This window comes from Eufriesea mexicana, unplaced genomic scaffold (genome assembly GCF_001483705.2).
Source record: "Eufriesea mexicana isolate 0111107269 unplaced genomic scaffold, ASM148370v2 scaffold382, whole genome shotgun sequence".
Taxonomy (NCBI): domain Eukaryota; kingdom Metazoa; phylum Arthropoda; class Insecta; order Hymenoptera; family Apidae; genus Eufriesea; species Eufriesea mexicana.
The window spans coordinates 1,103,472-1,123,548 of record NW_016908540.1 but is presented as its reverse complement, the minus strand read 5'-3'; the positions used below and the strand labels follow the sequence as shown (position 1 = coordinate 1,123,548).

Here is a 20,077-nt window from a genome sequence, read left to right as displayed (position 1 = left end):
TCGTCGTTCGCTTCACGTGGGTACCACGATCCCCGTAATGCGTATAATTCTTCGAACGAAGCGTTCGCAGCATGATGGATTCGAAGTGCATCTCATTGGGCTATTACGAAAGAGGTATTCGTGAGATGCATAACGGATCTTGCGGAAAAAACGCAGTAAGATCGTTAATCGAGTTGGACTATATAATGGATGGGTTCTCTGATGAATTAATGTTCAGACGAATACGCGAGAACAATCGGATAAGCGGGTTCTTATGAAAATTGTTCTCTTTTCCATACGTCTTATGATTCGTTGGAGTCGATCGTGCGATCGATTGCACAAGTGATTCTGTCAGTTCTGTCAGTTCTGTTTCTGTTCTATATTTAGGAATATATGTAGGGATACTGTTTGATTGGCAAGTATGAAGAATATGAGATGTTATTTTATTATAAAATATATATTTATAATGTTTTTATATAATATATAATATTTTATATATTTTATTATATACTAAATTTCGTGATGTAAATTTCGGAATAGAATTCTGCAGAAATTCCTTAATCGATTGTTTTGAAACCGGGATAATGTAGATTGTTTTTAATTCAGTGTTCGTTGGTGTATCGTAGAATTTTGTTGACACGATTTTCTCATCTGAAACGTTGCAAAGAAAGCGTCTAGCGTTTTAGAAAATAGCTCTGACCGTTGTCGTCCTCGAAATAATTTACACTCTAGTAATAGCCTATATATCAAGACGATCAGGAACACTTACTGCTGACCCCGTGGCCCGTAAACAGCCGTTTCATAGTCATTCCAGCAGACGCTAGAGAAACTCAAAAACCACGCATCTCAAAATAGAAAGCCAATAATACGGCTATTAAAACTCATTGTTTCATCCTTTTGCAACTCCGTCGTTCACAGACCGACTGTACAGATAATTAACTGCAGCTTTTAAATTTTATAAAATTTTGGTACCACAACGCTTGATCGATGCTCAATTAATATTTATTTTAGGGAGTTAATCGATTTAAGAAACTGGCAATTTAATCACTCTAATTGACAGGAACATGTTCGAGGAATTAAAAAATCTTTGGCACCCTCAATTAACTTAGCTAACATTTTATAAACAGTCATAAGTATATCCATCTTGTATTAATGCAAATAAGCTGCTCGATGGGAAGGAGATCTGTGAAATAAAATGACGTTTTATAATGATTTGAGAATTCAACGAACCATTTACAGGACAATGCTATTTACCCCACCCTTTGAATTTCTTCTAATTATAGTGATAGAGCACTTGATTGATGCTAACTTTTCATATTTAAAACAATTTTCTATTCTTTCTCCTATTTGGTTAATTAGTATACTCAACTCTTGCGTGGACAAATTGTTATTTTAACATAACCTGAATCCATTAGGTATTGGCATCCCATGCATACTTGTATCATACCAACGCATATATAAGCCGTTCACTGCAAAAATTGATTAACTCCATAAAACAAAAAGTGGAGAAATGCAATGAAATAACGTATATTGTTTTTCAAAATTCCCTTTATAATTTAAATCGAAATAAACATCGTAGAACGCATAAATACAAATGTAACTTTCATCTAACGATATATAAAATTTATAAGAAAAGATAGCCAAAAGGTAATCATTAGTAATGTTACCAATTTTATGTTACTGGAAGAGTTAATCGATTTGGCAAGTGAAAAAAGTAATAAATTTAAATTTTACTAAATTTTCCTTAAATTCTGATAAGACGGGGCTAAAAAATTCACCGTTATCATTCATGGCTTGCTAGTGCATTCGAGTTGCATTATTGCAACGATTTACATTAGAGTACGGAGTTAATCAAAGTGACCTCTGAAATAAATTATTTACTATTCAGTGGCCAACAAATTTTTCTCGTTTAATGGTGTTAATCTTAATTATCAGGGAAAGTTATTACAAACATAAAAAGTTACGACTATACCAATGACTTTCAAACAGTGGATTTAATCGATTTGTGCAGTGAACGACTCATATATTCAAAATCTACGTTAATCGTTACCACACGTCGAGAGTCATCGCTCGAGTGCAGAGATTAGGTGTACCACCCTTGTCATTCTCTAAGAGAAGGGGAAAAAATTTTCCCCGAAAAAGCGGTTTGAAAAACGAGCGCCACGATAGAAGGGAATAAGAACAGGACACTGCGAGTGCATGATTACAGGAAATTGAAATTCTGAAACGCATCTCGTGACACGTCAACAGCTTCCCCGTCATTCCGGTCTCGATTTACGCACGGATGCGCTCGCAGCCGTGAATCGTGTGCAGCATGTCGGCCTAGCCACGCATTATCATTACCTTGATCCACATCTACATTGTCATTAGAGGTAGGCCGCGCGACGCCACTTTTCAAACTCGAAACACACGATCCTTCGTCCACCTGCGATGTAACGCTCTGCAACGTTCGGCCAAGGCCATGAAAAACTCGCATAAGCGAGAGGGTAACAGCGACGAGGGGGGCAGAGAGAGGGACAGGAGGGAAGGGTTAGTCGAAGAGGGATGAAAGGTGGAGAAGGACGAGATCTGTCCTCGAGGAACACCGGAGTCTCTACTTTTGCCGACGTTACGTCGATCACAGTGATTATGTCGTCGATGCGGTGCGCCGCGTACGCAAATTTTTGCGCTCTCTTGCTCGCTTTGCACGCTACTCTATTTTTCCGTGCCACGGCAAGCCTTTTATTAGGGGACGACGGACGGGTTACGGGTTTCCTCTGTTGATATAGATTGCTCCCTTGCGAGATCATTCTCCTCGCGCTCCTTTTTCCCTCTGTCTAAGTCTCCAACAGGGTAAATCGTTGCACCGCATTTTTCCTCTTTAATTTTCTTCCAACGCGTTCCTGGAAACTCGAGGGAAATTACTCGAGGTCTTTGGAGAGTGGTCTTTAGGCTTGGTAAAGACTGCCTGGTTTTTAAATTTTGATGAATATGAATTTGGGGTAAATATTACTGGTAATATTTGAAATTATTCGTTCATAATTGGAGGAATTTGGTAGCAAGTGTTGCGTTGGGCGATTTTTATTTGGGAACCTGTTTCGAGTGTTGCTTATCATAGTTGAGCGAGGACTGTCGGATTTATTTGGTTATTTGTCCCTATAATTATGAAAGTGGTCTAAGTCATTGACTTAAGAGGAACGATTTTGTATTTAATATTCTTATTTATTTTTATATATATAAATATATTTATTTTCTACAAAACAGTGAAGAATTGAATCGTGAGATTGAGTTTGTAGCTTTATCGCAATTAATTTTATTATTTATGACGTATTTAGAAGGCTTTTAATCATAATTATAGGCACATTTAAAAATAAAAATTCTGAAATACAGTTTTGTATTGGATGTCTAGAAAATATAATAATTTATAATTAAGGAAGAGAGATGCAAGTTATAAAATGGCTACGCGAGATTTAAAATAAAATTTTATAGTAAACTTGAGAATAATATTGAGAGTTGTCCATCTATGAAATAAATAATAATTTTTACAAAGTATTTATTAACACATGTCGACTACCATGATGGTCATCAGTGACCAGCACTTGTCTCCTTAGGGGGGTCATGGTGGTCACCGGTGTTCGGTGATACTAATTTTTTAAATTTATATTTGTTTTATTCTAACCAATTTTTTAATATCTGTACAACGTAAATAAATAGAGAATTTTGAATAGAAGACATTAATAATTTGCACTATTTTGTTTCATAAGTCATCATTATATCCTAAGAATAATAGAAATTTTATCGTGGTCCCCCGGGGGGGTACTGTATGAAAAATGCGTGGCAGTCAAAGTGTTAAGTATAAAAATCATGATATAGTCGTTTGATATTTAAAATTGAATTTTATATTGACGAATTTGGAAATTATTTATGCTCTACATTTATGAAATAATTCAAAATTCCTACCAAATAATTGCTAACCATGTAGATTATAGAATGGTCTGTGATTGTGTAATTTACATACGAATTGTGAGAATTATTTTCATTCTATATAAATATATAGACCATCAATTCCAATATTTCTTTTCAATGGAACCTTTTTAAAATCTAAAACCAAAATTTCAATTTAGAAATAGAAAAATTACGAACACGTGAATTTATTTCCCTCCAAAACCTCCCATTTTCTATATACAAACAATTAACGACACTCGACAACTGTTCCTCTATATTAACCTAACCGAAAATAAAATAGCCCGATATAAAAGACAAAATTCGCTTGCATTTCTCATTGCACAAAACAACGAGCAATTTCGAGAAAATAAATTCTCTATTCACCGCATTTAATCACGCGCTTCCCGTACTTTCGTCCGCCATTATCATTATCTAACACCATCCGAAAGACTATATTTAACGCTATCTGGACATCGAACCGGCACACCGATAGTCGTACACAGCTCAGACATCTAGCATTTGCATCCAGATGAAAGGTGTACACGAGGCAGGGAGAAATAAGACATAAATGAGGGGCGTAAAAGGAGGGGGAAGCAGGATGTGCCTCTACCCCCGAGGAATACGAGCACGAGTCTTCGACCTCTAGCTCTTACTTCGATCACAGTGATTACGACTTCGATGACCGATGCACACAGACACGCGTGTCACGTTCGCCGCGTTCTTAATTTCACGCACTGTCGCACTTCGAGCGTCGATCATCGGGAGAAACGGACGTCTGGAAAAATCAGCCCAAGGCGGATCTTCTCTCTTTGATAATTTTCGAGCTCGTTCGACCCGATACCGAGATGGAGGCTAATTCTGCCTTGAGAAGTCGTTGCCGCGAAGTTGCAATTTCACGGGAAACTAGGAAACTTGTTGTAATTTTGCGCAAGCTACCTCGCGTGTGTTTTCAAGCCGGGTGCCGGCAAGTTGTAATTTCGAAAATAAGAAGCTCCTTGGGATTTCGTGGAAGTTGATCGTCGGGTATTTTAGAGAGATCTACGATGAGGTTGCAGTTTCAGGAAATATGAGACTCGTTTCAGATTTATAGAAAATGGAGAAACTAATCGTGTAACTGTGACACGAAAATTGTGGATGATTTCTTATCACCGGAAACTATCGATTCAGTCGAAAAGACTGGTCTCGAAATTTTCCTTTCTATATATCTACTGTTACAAAAATTAACGTTCAGTCATATCGAGACAACTGAAATTACTATCATTTATGACCACTGTGTTTAGACACCCTCTAAAGATCGATAGTCCTAGTGTTAATAGAAACTTATATAATTTGAAGAAATTTCAGAAATTTAATATTTTATTTTTAATATTTAATATTTTAATATTTTTAATATGATTCTATCAAGATTCAACTTGAAATTCTGTAAATTGCGAAATCCGTAATCAGCAATAGCAATTCCCATTGCAGTATTATTAACTATATAAACTATATAAAATTGTTTTACTTCTTTGATATTTTAATCTGTGTTAAATTTGGATTGCCATAAATTTTGATAATTCTTGCATAGGTAGTTGCCATTGATTTAATAACATAGTCATCGAAAATTTACCAATTTATTTTATTCCTATTTCATTCTGCATTATTTTCCTCTAAACCCATTCAAAATATTTTAATTTACATAAAATTCGGATTGCCATAAATTTTGATACTTCTTGGATAGGCAGTTGCCATCGATTTGCTAACATAGTCATCGAATATTTACCAATTTACTTTATTCCCATTTCATTCTATTGTACATTATTTTCGCCTAAGGCCATTTGAAATATTTTAATCTGCATAAAATTCGGATTGCCATAAATTTTGATAATTCCTGGATAGATAGTTGCCATCGATTCGCTAACATAGTCATCGAATATTTATCAACTCATTTTATTTCCATTTCATTTTCCATTCTTTCTTCTAAACCCATTCAAAATATATTAATTTGCATAAAATTTGGATTGCCATAAATTTTGAAAATTCTTTGACAAGTAGTTCCCATCGATTTACAAACATAGTCATCGAACATTTCCCAATTTATTTTATTTCCGTTTCATTCTGCATTCTTTCTTCTAAACCCATTCAAAATATATTAATTTGCATAAAATTCGGATTGCCATAAATTTTGAAAATTCTTTGACAAGTAGTTCCCATCGATTTACAAACATAGTCATCGAACATTTCCCAATTTATTTTATTTCCGTTTCATTCTGCATTCTTTCTTCTATACCCATTCAAAATATATTAATTTGCATAAAATTCGGATTGCCATAAATTTTGAAAATTCTTTGACAAGTAGTTCCCATCGATTTACAAACATAGTCATCGAACATTTTCCAATTTATTTTATTTCCGTTTCATTCTGCATTCTTTCTTCTAAATCCATTCAAAATATATTAATTTGCGTAAAATTTGGATTGCCATAAATTTTGATAATTCTTGGATAGATAGTTGCCATCGATTTACTAACATTTCCCAATTTATTTTATTCCCGTTTCATTCTGCATTATTTTCTTCTAGACCTCTTCGAAGTATATGATCCACTTCTAACCCAAACCGAAAGAAATGATCTGTCACCAATTTCTAGCAATTCCGTTGCAATCCCCTGTCAATTACCCGGAGCGAGGATTTTCCTCGAAAGACTCCTAGGTGTCGTCTGGTCGGCGACCGCAGTTCGATCCGAATTGAGCAATTACCCGGTGATAATTAGAGCCCGGCTTTATATCTCTGTAAATTGCGCGACGGTTGCGGGCAGCGAGGAACGAGGGGGGTCCGGAGACAATGGGGTCCTCGAGGAACAATGGCCGTCTCGTAGCCGGTGCACGGTTCAGCGCTATAAACAATACCGGAGAGAGGCCTGGCTGATAGGGTCAGAGGGTCAGCCCCTGTGGGAGCTCATGACTCTCTTTACTCCTCTTCATCCACCGTCCGGGCCCACCTCCGCCTCCGCTGTGGCAGGTTCTTCCTGAACGAGGTCACGAAATTAATTTTTCCTCTCTGGAGCGAAACGGCCGCGGCTGGCGTGCTTCGTGGACGAGCCTCTACGCCTCGACTCTGCCTTTGCTACTATGTATCAGCTTGCTCTGCAATTATGCCGCACGCTGCACTCGCAATTACGATCGCCGCGATGTGTGGCGTGTGTGAGGCGAGGTTAATGGTAAGAGGAAGTTTCTGGCTCGTGTCGGTCCTTTCCAGGCGAGTTCAGGGGCTAGTTCTGCCAGCAGGTAGACTCGTAGGAGTTACTCCTTTCGGTGGTAAATCGTTGCTCGACGTGTCGGATTTCGTTATGGAATTATACTATTATGACGTCGGCCCGAGTTTTATGCAAATTGATTTGGATGTATGGGTCTAGGATGATGGGTAGGTAGAGATTGGGTCAGGATTTTACTCTTTGTCGAGACAGGTAGCTCGAAGATTGGTATTTTATCGTGTCTGGTGATGAAGACGAGGTGGAAGCGAACTTGTAACGGGGAGCTTGTTAGTAGGATTGGGGAGACATGTCCTCCAGAAACCTGAACTTTCTTTGTGCGAAGAAGGTAGCACGTGGTTGTTATACTGGCGAATGATTGTGATCGAGACAGTGCAGTTCTAACTTCTCAAGAAATAATTAGGTTAGAAACTCAACCATCCTGATTTCATCAAAGGATCATCTTCAATTGATTCGTCAGTATTCGTCACAAATTAGAGCGTTATTTTTTCTTCGACTCAGCTAGACACAGTTCTTACAATTACAACGAATAATCAACGCGACACCTGTAAATCCTAATTTCATCAGAGATCCTTCGAGATTCGTTTAATGGACGGATCGATTACTATTAAACTTCGAATCCTTTCTCACGAACATAGCTCTACGCAGTAACAGCCAACTTGTTAGTAGAATTGGGAAGACATGTCTTCCAGAAACCTGAACTTTCTTTGTGCAAGGAAGGTAGCACGTGGTTGTTATATTGACGAATGATTGTGAACGAAACAATACAATTCTAACTTTTCAAGAAATAATTACGTTAGAAATTTAATTATCCTGATTTTATCAAAGGACCATCTTCAATCGATTTGTCACTGATCATCGCGAATTGGAGTCTTACCCTTTCATCATCACAGTTGTACGTAGTTCTTTCAATTACAATTAATAGTCAACGCGACACCTGTCAATCCTAATTTCATCAAAGACCCTTGGAAATTCGTTTAATTGACGGATCGATTACTATTAAACTTCGAATCCTTTCTCACGAACATAGCTCTGCGCAATAACAGGCAGCTTGTTAGTAGAATTGGGAGGACATGTCTTCCAGAAATCTGAATTTTCTTTGTGCAAGGAAGGTAGCACGTGGTTCTTATACCGACGAATTCTAACTTTTCAAGAAATTATTACGTCAGAAATTTAATTATCCTGATTTTATCACAGAACCATCTTCAATCGATTCGTCACTGATCATTGCGAATTAGAGTCCAACCCTTTCATCGATATAGATATATATAATTCTTACAATTTAGCGAATAATCAACGCGACATCTGTCAATCCTAATTTCATCAAAGATCCTTGGAAATTCGTTTAATTGACGGATCGATTACTACCAAACTTTGAATCCTTTCTCACGAACATAGCTCTACGCAATTCCCAGGATCACCGTAAACGGTCGCAATCCAGGTAACGCAACAACACCTCTCACCGATCTAAACTCCGTCAAACAACCATCTCCATCGGCTGCACCAGAATCCATCAGGAATCACGACCATTGACGAAAACGTTTCACTCCACGTGGCCTCGTAAACGATTAATCATCGGGTATACACGTGTACCAGTTATCTCCCGGTGGTGCATCATTGGCGAACAGTTATACGCTAAATTACGCCGCGTAGGAGCATGAAACGTTCGGTGGAACGATAATCCGAGCTGTTCACAGCGTTCTCCGATAACGCAACATCAGATTACCATCTCCCCCGGTGAATTTCTCTTTCAGCCTGGCCCATGAAATCTGCTGCGAAATTGTTATGCATATACCGAAGTACTGGCATAGGTAGCCTATAGCTTTCGTTCTCGCGGTTTCTTTTCCGCTCGTTCGGCTGGCTTAACCCCTTTCTCTCTTTCTCTTTCCCCTTAATCCACGGGAAGCCTTTAACGAGATTTACTCGAAGGCAGGAGCGCGTAAACGCATTCCTGCTGGCGCAGGCGGTCCGAGCCGCAAAAATCTCGCCGGTGAGATCCCTTCGCGAGATAGGATATCCGCGGAGTCGGTTTCGTCGGCACGCTTTTAAGCTCGAAACCCATGGAAACGGCAAACAAATGCACTCAGCCGCGGTAGTTGTGCTCCCTCGACCCTTGGTCCCTCTTTTTTTTCCTACTCCTTGTCTTACCGTTTCTCTGTGTCTCGTTTCTCCAGTCCGAGTGCTCGGTTCTTGCTGCTCGTTATGACTTCCATTTTAACCCTTTCATCATTTTCACTATTTCATTACTCCTTGCGGTCTTCTCTCTCGCTATGAATTTTCATATTTCGAAGACTTGGAAGATTTGATAGGTTTAGGTGACTTCAGTGATTTGCGAATTTCCATGCTTCACGTGAGATTTTATAATTCTTTGCTTCTTTCCACTTTTGCACCCATCTTGTATGTATGCTTGGAATCGTGTGTTGTTTTATTTGAATTTTAAAATTTGGAAGGTTTAGGTGGCTCCAGTGATTTTGGAATTTCAATATTTCATGCGAGATGTTACAATCCTTTGCTTCTTTCCTCTTTTTGCTTCAATGTTGTATTTAATATCGAAATTATCTATTTTTTTATTTGAATTTAAAAATTTGGAAGGTTCAGGTGGCGCCAGTGATTTTGGAATTTTAATATTTCACGTAAGATCTCACAATTCTTTGCTTCTTTCCTCTTTTTGTTTCTATATTGTATTTTTAATTTGAATTTAAAAATTTGGAAGGTTTTGGCGGCTCTAGTGATTTTGGAATTTCCATATTTTGTTTCAATGTTTTAATAATCTTTTTGTTTGAATGTTATATTAAATATCGGATTCGTATGTTATTTTTATTCACAATATTGATGTTCATTGTGAAAATTTTGAATATAGAATTGACTATCGTTAGAAATGAATTTATTATAATATTTATAGAAAATTAAATCATGGCGAATATTCTTATTTATAATTACATTATATTTTTAAAAAATAGAAAAATATACGGATACTTTTCATTTAAGGTGTACTTACAATTACATCGCATTGCACCTTCTAATAAGACGAAATATTTTCTCCAAAAATTCACTTTTCCATGTTCCAAAGAATTTTTCATTTCCACACCGAGTCCACTCTTAGAATTATTCCTCCACAAAATTCTAACATAATTAAAATATTTCTCTTGATATTTCCAAAATTATTAGCCTTTCGCTCTACCTCTATCGGTAAAATTATCCCTCTCCAACTAATTCCAATTTCCTAATCTAATAATACACAATATTTCTCCAATATCGTCTCCTAATATATTTTAAAAATCTTCCCCTTCTCCACCCCCACGACAAAGTGGACTCTCCATCGGAAAATGAATAATAGAGAAGAAAAAAGGAAAGAAAAGAAAATATAATATTAATATAATATTAAAACGCGAAGTAATTCGAGAAAAAGTGTTTCGAGTGAAAATTGTTGCATTTTTTGATGCTACAGAGTGGAGATCGTTTAGCCAGAGATTAACCGATTAAACGGGGCAGATAGGAGGTCCGCGAATGCGGTCAATTTGTATTCGATTGTGATTTACGAGGCGGCCTTCGCGGTCGCCGAAATTTACGGGGGCTGATTTGAAATTGTAATCAGCGGCCCCGTTTAGTGGGAATTAATGTAGCACCGTTTGATCGTCGGTTGCATAATTTTCTTTAATTAGGATACATGGCGACGTGGCGGAGTATGCCGGAGTACTTATGGTAATATGAGACTCTACGTTGCCGTTGGTTATGTTCCTTGGGAAATTAGCTGGGCTTTTTGGTTTTAGTTACGCGTGGTTGGCGTAGAAATAGAGGGTCTATTATGCGGAATAATTGGGGGGTTGCATTGATTGCATCTCCTCCATGTACATTGTAAACGATGATGAATATTGTATTAGGTTTATGAATGTTTTAGGACGAACAAATATTGATTCTCGTGATTTCCTTCAGCTGGTCATGCTTTCGTATTGATTTTTGGCTCGTTGAATATTTAACGTCGTGTAATCGAGAAATTTTGCCATTTTTTCTTTTAATTCGTCGTGTTCGAGGTAATTAGGGGATCTGTTTCTCTTATAAATTAATAATTATAATAATTAGCTTGTCTTGTAAGATGCGGAGTGTAATTATTCGAAAATTCCTCAGGTAACATGCTGCAGAATTTGCTCTTCGCGTTCGTACAAAAATAATTCTGGTACGGATAATTGCGAATTATTTATTTTTATTTCTATCGCGTACGCAAATTATTTTATAGGAATTACATATGCGCTCAAATTATTCGCGTGCTTCGACAATCCCGGGGGAATAAATCTCATGTTCCTTCTTCTTGAGAATATTCGCATAAACGATGATCTTGACTCATTGACTCTCGATTAAAATAAGTGAACAAAATTTCTCCTTAACTGGCCTTTAATTTTATTCAAACTTGTCTGGAAATAAATTTCTCTCTCTTGAGAGAATTCATTCATACGAAGATCTCTTAGGAGCCTCAACGTACGATTAAATTAGAAACGGAAAATTTCACTCGCACTTGCCTTGGGAAACTGTATGAGAAAATATTGACAAGAAAATTCGAAGATAATAGTGATTTTTCTCGAAATAACAGAGTCCGAATAGACTCACTTTCATCTACGTTATCACAAGATGGCGCTCCACCTAAGCGTCAATTTTATAATTTTATACTAATTTACGGAGGAATAATTTCTATTAACAATTTTATTATTTTTTATATATCTAACGTTCAGATATTTATTTTAATTTTATACTAATTTACGAAGGAATAATTTCAATTAACAATGTTATAAAATTATTCTAATTCCAATCTGGATCTACGGCATAAACAGTCAAGCATTAATCAAACATAGTCCAACGTTTACAAACCAAAGTACACGTAACAATAACTCGTGCACCGTGGTACATCAGCAACGAAACATTACACAATGACCTAAATATTCAGCACGTACGTGACTACGTGAAACAATATGCCAGATCTCATAACAGTTGACTTCAATGCCACCCCAAAAGCTTATCAAAAGAACTGTTGGAGAAAACGAAGAATGTTAAAAGACTTAACGTCTTGGATGATAGTATAGTCGCGATGATTGTTCGATCTTCTTGGGATTTTTATGAGAACTCTCTCCTAAACTGACTGCTCTGTCGGTGGTTTTATAAGCTTCGTCTGTCTACTGATTGGTTGCGAATAATATTGAGTGTGTGTGTTAGTTTCTGCGTCCTACTTTGGTGGTGGAAGTTTAAATAATTTAGATCCTTGTGCCTATCTTAAGGGTGATATATTGGTCCTTGTTAACGGTTTATCCAAGTGGTGACTGGGTGGTGAAGAGTGTGTACAAATCAAAGGACGCTGGCAATAGGGATATGAACAGTCCTCCACTTGATCTGGGACATTGCAATTCTAGGGCCTCAACATCTTATTTTCCTTATTCTCGACACTAGATTTACTGAACCCGTCAATTTCACGGAAAGGTTGCTCCAATTATACGATTGTAACAGATTTAATTAACTTGTATTAACACTGTTAACCCTTAGAGTGCGGACGACTCTCTCCCGAAGCGTTTCAGAGGGACTGTACGTGTTTAGCGCTTACGATCGCTGTGGATGGAATTCTTTTCGCACGTGGTTTCCTTTACCTGTCAATTTGACACGAGTCCTTAGAAATAGGTATACAGATAGCGTCCGTAAACCTAGTGTTAATTAAAATTCCTGAATTAAAATTAATTAATTAACACTAGAACTACCAACCCAGTGAAAATGACTCGTCCCAGAATTTTCCTTTTTGCAATCACCGAACACATACACCTGCTTTAAGAATAAAATTGGCATTAACTAGTATGAAGAAAGAATTGTAATCAATATATTCGCTCATATTCATCGTATCGCTGAAATGACTATAATCTGTGCACGTTATAATTAGGTATCCATTAAAGATCGGTAGTTCTAGTGTTAAAAATGCGGTATACGCAAAGCACTGTGTTCGTTTTCCAACCTCTGAATCTACATCATTTTTATATATGGTATCTATTGTCTCACGTCGATCTGGAATATTCCCAGATATTATGACATGTCATGACAACGTATGTCATTCTGTCTTCAATATTCCAGCATCACCACACGCAAACACACTCCATGTATGAACCCACACCATTTACATGTCCATATGACACATCGTCCTACGTCAAATACAATTCTCCAGTGTGCAAACTGGTCCACCATCTCCTAAAATCAACATCCAACCCAACCTACCGATAAATCCTCGCGCAGGGATTCCTCGATCGAAAGCATCCTCCCGTTTGGTACCCTGTTTCAATAAACGGGCCGCGAGGGAGTTGGGTGCGATTTGGAACACGCGTCCCGGCATCTCCGGGATATTACACGGCCTGGTAGGGCCGTGTGCCCACGTACACGCCGGGCCCGGACCTCGAAGGCCTCTCGCGGAAAGGCCACGCCGGGTCAGGTAATGACGGGGAGAACTGTGCAATCACAGAAGCGCGCACGCCACGTGGCTTTGGTACACGCCTCGGCCGACCTCTCCTCGTGCCCGACCGTTTCTTCGGGATCGATGGAAATGTAGACCTCGACGAGCCCTACCGAACAACCCTCGCAGTTCTTCTCTGTCTTTCTCGTGCAGGTAACTGATTTCAATATCTTTATTAACCCATTAGCTCCCACGATCCACATTTGGGCATTTTGGAATTTTACCTACACCACTCGGCGCGAAAAATGTATTTGGTACTCCTGACAGTTTAGTTTTATTCTATATATGTCAGGCAATATTGTATGTAGCAAAAAGTGTGTATTCCATGCTTCGTTTCTATACAACAAGCGAACAAATTTGATATTCGTGTGTAAGTTGAATGGAACAGAATTGTCATATTTGAAGCATTATATTTTTGCTTTGGTTTTTATATTATAATGAAATACCGTGCATAAATGTGTAATTTAGAGGTTATAGTAACGATTTGTTACTTACTCGGTCTTTTGTTTTTATTAAAATGATTTTTGGGTATTTTGGAATTTTACCTACACCATTCGGCGCGAAAAATGTATTTGGTACTCCTGACAGTTTAGTTTTATTATATATATGTCAGGCAATATTGTACGTGGCAACAAGTGTGTATTCTGTGCTTCGTTTCTATACAACAAGCGAACAAATTTGATATTTGTGTGTAAGTTGAATGGAACAGAATTGTCATATTTGAAGCATTATATTTTTGCTTTGGTTTTTATATTATAATGAAATACCGTGCATAAATGTGTAATTTAGAGGCTATAGTAACGATTTGTTACTTACTCGGTCTTTTGTTTTTATTGAAATGATTTTGTTCATTTTATAGCGATACCCATTTTGGGACTTTTTCAAAATTGTCAAATATTTTCAAAACAAAACATAATTATTCACAACCTTTTGTGCATATATATAACTTATCCGGTCGAAAATTTGAAAGAAAAAGAAATTGGGCAGTTAATGGGTTAATGAGCTTGATCTCGTTGTCAGACTACTTTTGGTTTGAATTCTGGTTCTGGTTTTGGGTCCTGCGTCGATGAAGATTTTAATTTTATTAAAATGAGAGTTTTATTGACGTGGATTACCTGTGTAATTAATTTGGAGTGGGATAAATTATTTTTCATTCTTTTTCTTCGTGCAGGGTGGTCTATTTGAAGCTCGAGCTGTTGTCTTTTTCGTCAAAATAGGGGTGGTTTTAACCCTTTGCACTCGGCGATCTTTTCGTTACAGAAACATAGTAATTCGAAGATTTTCTGCCATAAAATTGAGGATATTTTCGAAACCGTAAATAAGAAGTGCAAATTAATAATAAGACGTAGAATTATTTTACCTCGGTGTTCCACGTGTCGTTGGGCAATTTTTAATTCGAGGTATTAATTAATAGCGATCTTTAGAATTTGATTAAATGGCAACTGAGTGCAAAGGATTAAGAAATTTGTCAAATTTTGGATTAGTGCTGATGGATCTTGGAAGATCGATGAAATCGTGTCATTATTTAAATGATTTACAGATTTGTCTAAATCGAAACAGGTAGCTCTGTATTTAAAAGCAATTGTCAATCCAAAACTATACCTTATTTCTCTTAAGTATTATTTAGCATTCTCTTATTAAGTATTCTATTCTACTATTCTATTATTAATTATTTTATACTACTATTCTATTATTAAGTATTCTACTCTACTATTGTATTATTAAGTATTCTATTCTACTATTCTATTATTAAGTATTCTCTTAAGTTCTATTAAAAGTATTTTTTGAATGAATTATAATAACAGATACTAATTAAAATTTTTGTTATCCTCTTGTCATTGATTATTATCTTAAATATAATGAAAATTTCGATTAGTATATTACTAGTGAGTTCTGTGATATTATACTTAATACTTATGCAAATAATGTGATTGAAAAGTAGTATTTTGGAGCAGGTCTTTCTGGGCCTGATGTAGTTGTGTAACTTAATTGTTCAATTAGAGCAAGCTGTGGAGGTAGATTAAATCCGAGCAAAAATTAGTTTATCTTAATTATCCTAATTATCTTAATTAGTCGCTTCGGTGTCCTTCAGATCCTTCAATCGGATTAAAGTAACTGTACCTAATTACGTTATTACTGAATGAATCGTAACAATGTAACCCAACTCTAACGACGTTAATTTAATTCGATGAAGATCATCTTTGTTCCTTCTTCCTTCTTCTTCGCGTATCCTTCCTGAAGGATCTAGATTTTTTGCATCGCTCGACTTCAACGTTGCGTTAAACACGCAACACTTCACGACCAGGAAATCCAGATACTTGAACAATATCGTAGATGAAATTTTCAATTTTGTTACTTTTAAATATTTTTACTTCATCTTCAAATTAATTAATGTAATGAATAATTAAATTGCCTAAATTTGCTTAAAAATAAAATTGGAAGCATGATCTACTATTTTTTATCTATTACTATATTATCTTTTATTACCTATTACTATATTTTGATTTATTATTATATTATTATTAACCCTTTACACTCACTGGTTCTTTCGTTCACGAAAGATAGTAAGTAATTCGAAGACTTTCTGCCGAAAACTCTAGGATATTTTTAAAACGATAAATAAGGAATCGTATGCAAATTAAGACGTTGAATTATTTTACCTCGACATTTTAGTCGAGTAATTTTAGATTCGATATATTAATTAACATCGATCTTCATAATGTGATTAAATGGCGAATGAGAGGCACCTCTCGTGTGCAAAGGGTTAAAACTGACTGCAAATACTTCTATATATATTCCAACAGAAAATAAAAATTTCTATGAATTCCAAATAATAATTTTCACTTGTTAGAAATTGCATTAATTAGAATTTTCATTCAAACCTTCCATTTCTTAAAAAAAGAAATAATATAAAATATATAGAAATTCTAATATAAAATAAGAAATATTTTTTTAACAAATTGGTAGCATTATAACAAATTCTATAAATATTGAAACTTCCATCAAAGGGTATGTATCATCATCTTCACCAGCTTTTCATCACCCTAATCAATAATATTGAAATAAAATTAAAAATCCATTCCCAATTACATATCCCTCACCGCAATCTCAAATTGGATTCTGAAAATAAATCCAAAATCCCTCGATTTTTGATTCGACCTTCACATCGATTCTCGTTCAACCCCTTCTGAAATTTCACCCCGAACCGCTCGAAATTCCTGGCCATCCAGTCGAATGCCACCCCAGTCAACCTTGCAGCCTACTCTCCACCCTCTTCTCGCATGCTTAGTCATCTCTGAGCTGGACGTGGCCGGTGTATGAAATTAATAACCGAGCAACGTCGAGATAGGAATCGGCGCGATGGTATCGAAATCGAGCGTCGTATCCAATCGAGGCTCGCGTCCGCTGAAAGCTGAAAGCTGAAAGCGGCGTCGTGGATCGAGTATGATCCGCAAAATGACTCGGATACACGTTACCGGAGCCGAAGGTCGGAACCTCTGCCGGTCGTCATGGGATTAAATGACTGCGGCTCGGGATCGACCTGGCCCGATGCTCGAGCCACGGCGATAAGAAGCGAGGAGGGCAGCCCTGGTCCGCGTCGCGCCGAGTCATTCTCGTGTAATTATACGTACCGCGAGGCCAATAGGGGGTCTCCGTATCGACAATTAGGGCATTTCGGCTTCCCATTTAACGGCCCCTCGATTTATTCGGCTACACCCGCGGTCGTTCTTCATTATCTTTTTACGATCGTCCGTGGCTCCGCTCGGCTCGTTCTCCGTAGGACTCGTGGCGCCGGCAGCAGCCGTGCTTTCGTTAGATCATCGGGTGCTCGCAGTTGGGTAAAGTGTATTTCCATAAGAAGAGAATAAATTGCCTGCGAGTAATGTGCAACGATGTTATTTTCGAGAAAAAAGTTATTCGATTTTTATGGATAAGAATTTTATTCGTGGAAAAGATGGTCATTTGTCAATGAAATTGGTATTGGAGGATAAAGAATTTATATTTCAGATTTATTTGTGGATGCAGAAAGTATTTTCATTATTCGTTATTCGCTGAATTATTCGAACAGTCATTTATTATTTAGGTGTAACAGTTTTATTTGGAAAAGAGTTGGTCCTTTATGAATGAAATTGGTATTCACAAATATAGAATTTATATTTCAGATTTATTCGTAGATGCAGAAAGTATTTTTATTATTCGTCATTCGTTGAATTATTCGTTATTTACGCGTAACAATTTTTTTATTAAAAATATTTGTTAACTATATTTCATAATTTACTATAAATGAAGAATGAACTCTCATTAGCGAATAATGGATGACTCGAGAAAAATACTATTCGCTATTCGTCACTTATTACACGAAGCCTGAATTCTACAGATTCGTTCGTAGATAATGAACAACGTACTTAATTACTCGTTACTTGCGGCTATAAATTTTATTCGGAAAGAAACTAATTGTTATTCGTAATGAATGAATAAATCTGTTATTCATAAAAAGTTCATCTCAATACGAGATTATTTATTATTCCGAGGAGCACGGATTTTAATGAATAAATATGACGTCAGGTGGCACACGACACTAAAGTAATGACAACGACCGATTGACGATGACAGAATTGCAAGCAAGGACACAGCGTTATATTTATTCGAATAAAATTTTATTAATTTTAATATCAGTTTACCTTAATCATTTTCCACGCCTTTTTAAAAAATACTTCTTACGAAATAGTGCAAAAATAGTTCAATTGTCCATTATTATCTTCAATTTTGCTAATTTTTAACCATGTTTAATTTCATATTAAACAATTTCCTTGTCAACAAAATCCTAGAAATGAACATCGACTCCTAATCCCGTGAAAGTTATGACAAACAGTCAGACCTACCCCATAAATTTTCTCAATTTCTTCCCACCAATTTAACATTCAAACGCACTATAATCCAGCAATTTCACGGGACACTGGCGTAGCCTGTGTAATAATCCCTAATCTGATGTTTAATCGGAAGCTGGACAAAAACGAGGATGCTGCTCCTCGTGATCTTCTTGATCTCCTTACACACGATTACACTGTGTCTCAACGTTTTGTTCATCCCCATACCGAGCATAATTCATGCTAGGGATTGCTAATTACCCGAATTTCATCGCAAAAAGGCCAAACGCTGGCAAAAATTTAATTTTTGAAGCATAACACAGCATTTTGCTACCCCATAGTACTCTAACTACTATAGTATACACTACTTAAAATTTAAAAACCTAGACCTTTGAAGTTGACGAAATTTCCAACCCCTTAATTTCTTAAAATTCTTTAAAATGCTTTATCCTCTAGTACATCTCAATTATCCGAATCAATCTTGATTCCTGTCTTATAATTATATTTTTCTCAACACTAAGTAATACTATTTTCATTCTGAAAAATAATTACCTATATGGAAATTAAATAAAAATAGCAATTCTTCTGAGATATTTAACAATTTTTTCCAATTCAGCCCAATTCAACTAATCGAGGTTCCACTGTTTATATATATAATAATTAAATGACAACACTATTTTCATAGAAAAAAAAGAAAAAAATAAGTGTCTACAAAAATTAAATAAAAATAGCCATTCTTCTCAGAAATTTAACAGTTTTCCCCAATTTATCGGTCGTTCGGATAATCGAGGTTCCACTGATTATGAATATGAATCGCGTAATTGAAGAGTCGCGACGACGCGGCCGTGGCCGACAACAATGGCGACTGCGGATAATTAGGCGGAATTTCCATGAACGGAGGGACCGGGATGGCTCTCGTTCCCCAAACGAAGAGGCAATTGCATAATTCATAATCACCGGTTAGAATCGTGGAATCAGATAAAACCGTCACGAAGGCGCATTCCTTCAGAGATATATTCGCGGGGCTGTCGAGCTACACCTCGGCTAATTCGCGGCGAACGAGAAACGTGCAATTTGTAGCCGGCCCGAACGACCGATTTAGTTCCGTTCTAACGACAATAATTGCACATGCGTGTTATGGATCGTTTTGCTTCGGGGCGCAGTGTCCGGTATTAATTTTGCGCCATTGGCGAGCCACTGGTTAGGAGCTTCGCTGCTTTTAGGGGACACATCGGACTCGCAGGAATTTCGAATTTCGCGGGACGAAAGGTGTTCGTGGAATTGGAAATTGAAGTGGCGAACGAATTGGAAAATTGGGATAATTAGGGTGGCAATGTTTTCTGGGACAATGGAATGTTGAATACTGTTTTCTCGTTTGTGTTTCTTCGAATTGGAGAATTTGTGGTATTTCCCAGAAATTTGATAGTCGATATAGATATTAATTGGAATCAGATGGATATCAAAGTATTATACTTAATATTAATATTTCCAGGAATTAATCATTAATTTTTCGCGAGGACAAAGATTGGAATTTTGTACAGAATTGAGAAAATTGTGATTATAGAATTTCATTTTTGAAGGAATTTG

General features: G+C 36.7%; 1 protein-coding gene across 2 annotated transcripts in view; it reads left to right on the top strand.

Annotated features, from left to right (window-relative positions):
- Window positions 1–20,077, top strand: part of LOC108545230 (uncharacterized) — a 413,787-nt gene that overhangs the window by 308,348 nt on the left and 85,362 nt on the right. The gene's annotated exons all lie outside the window — the stretch shown is intronic.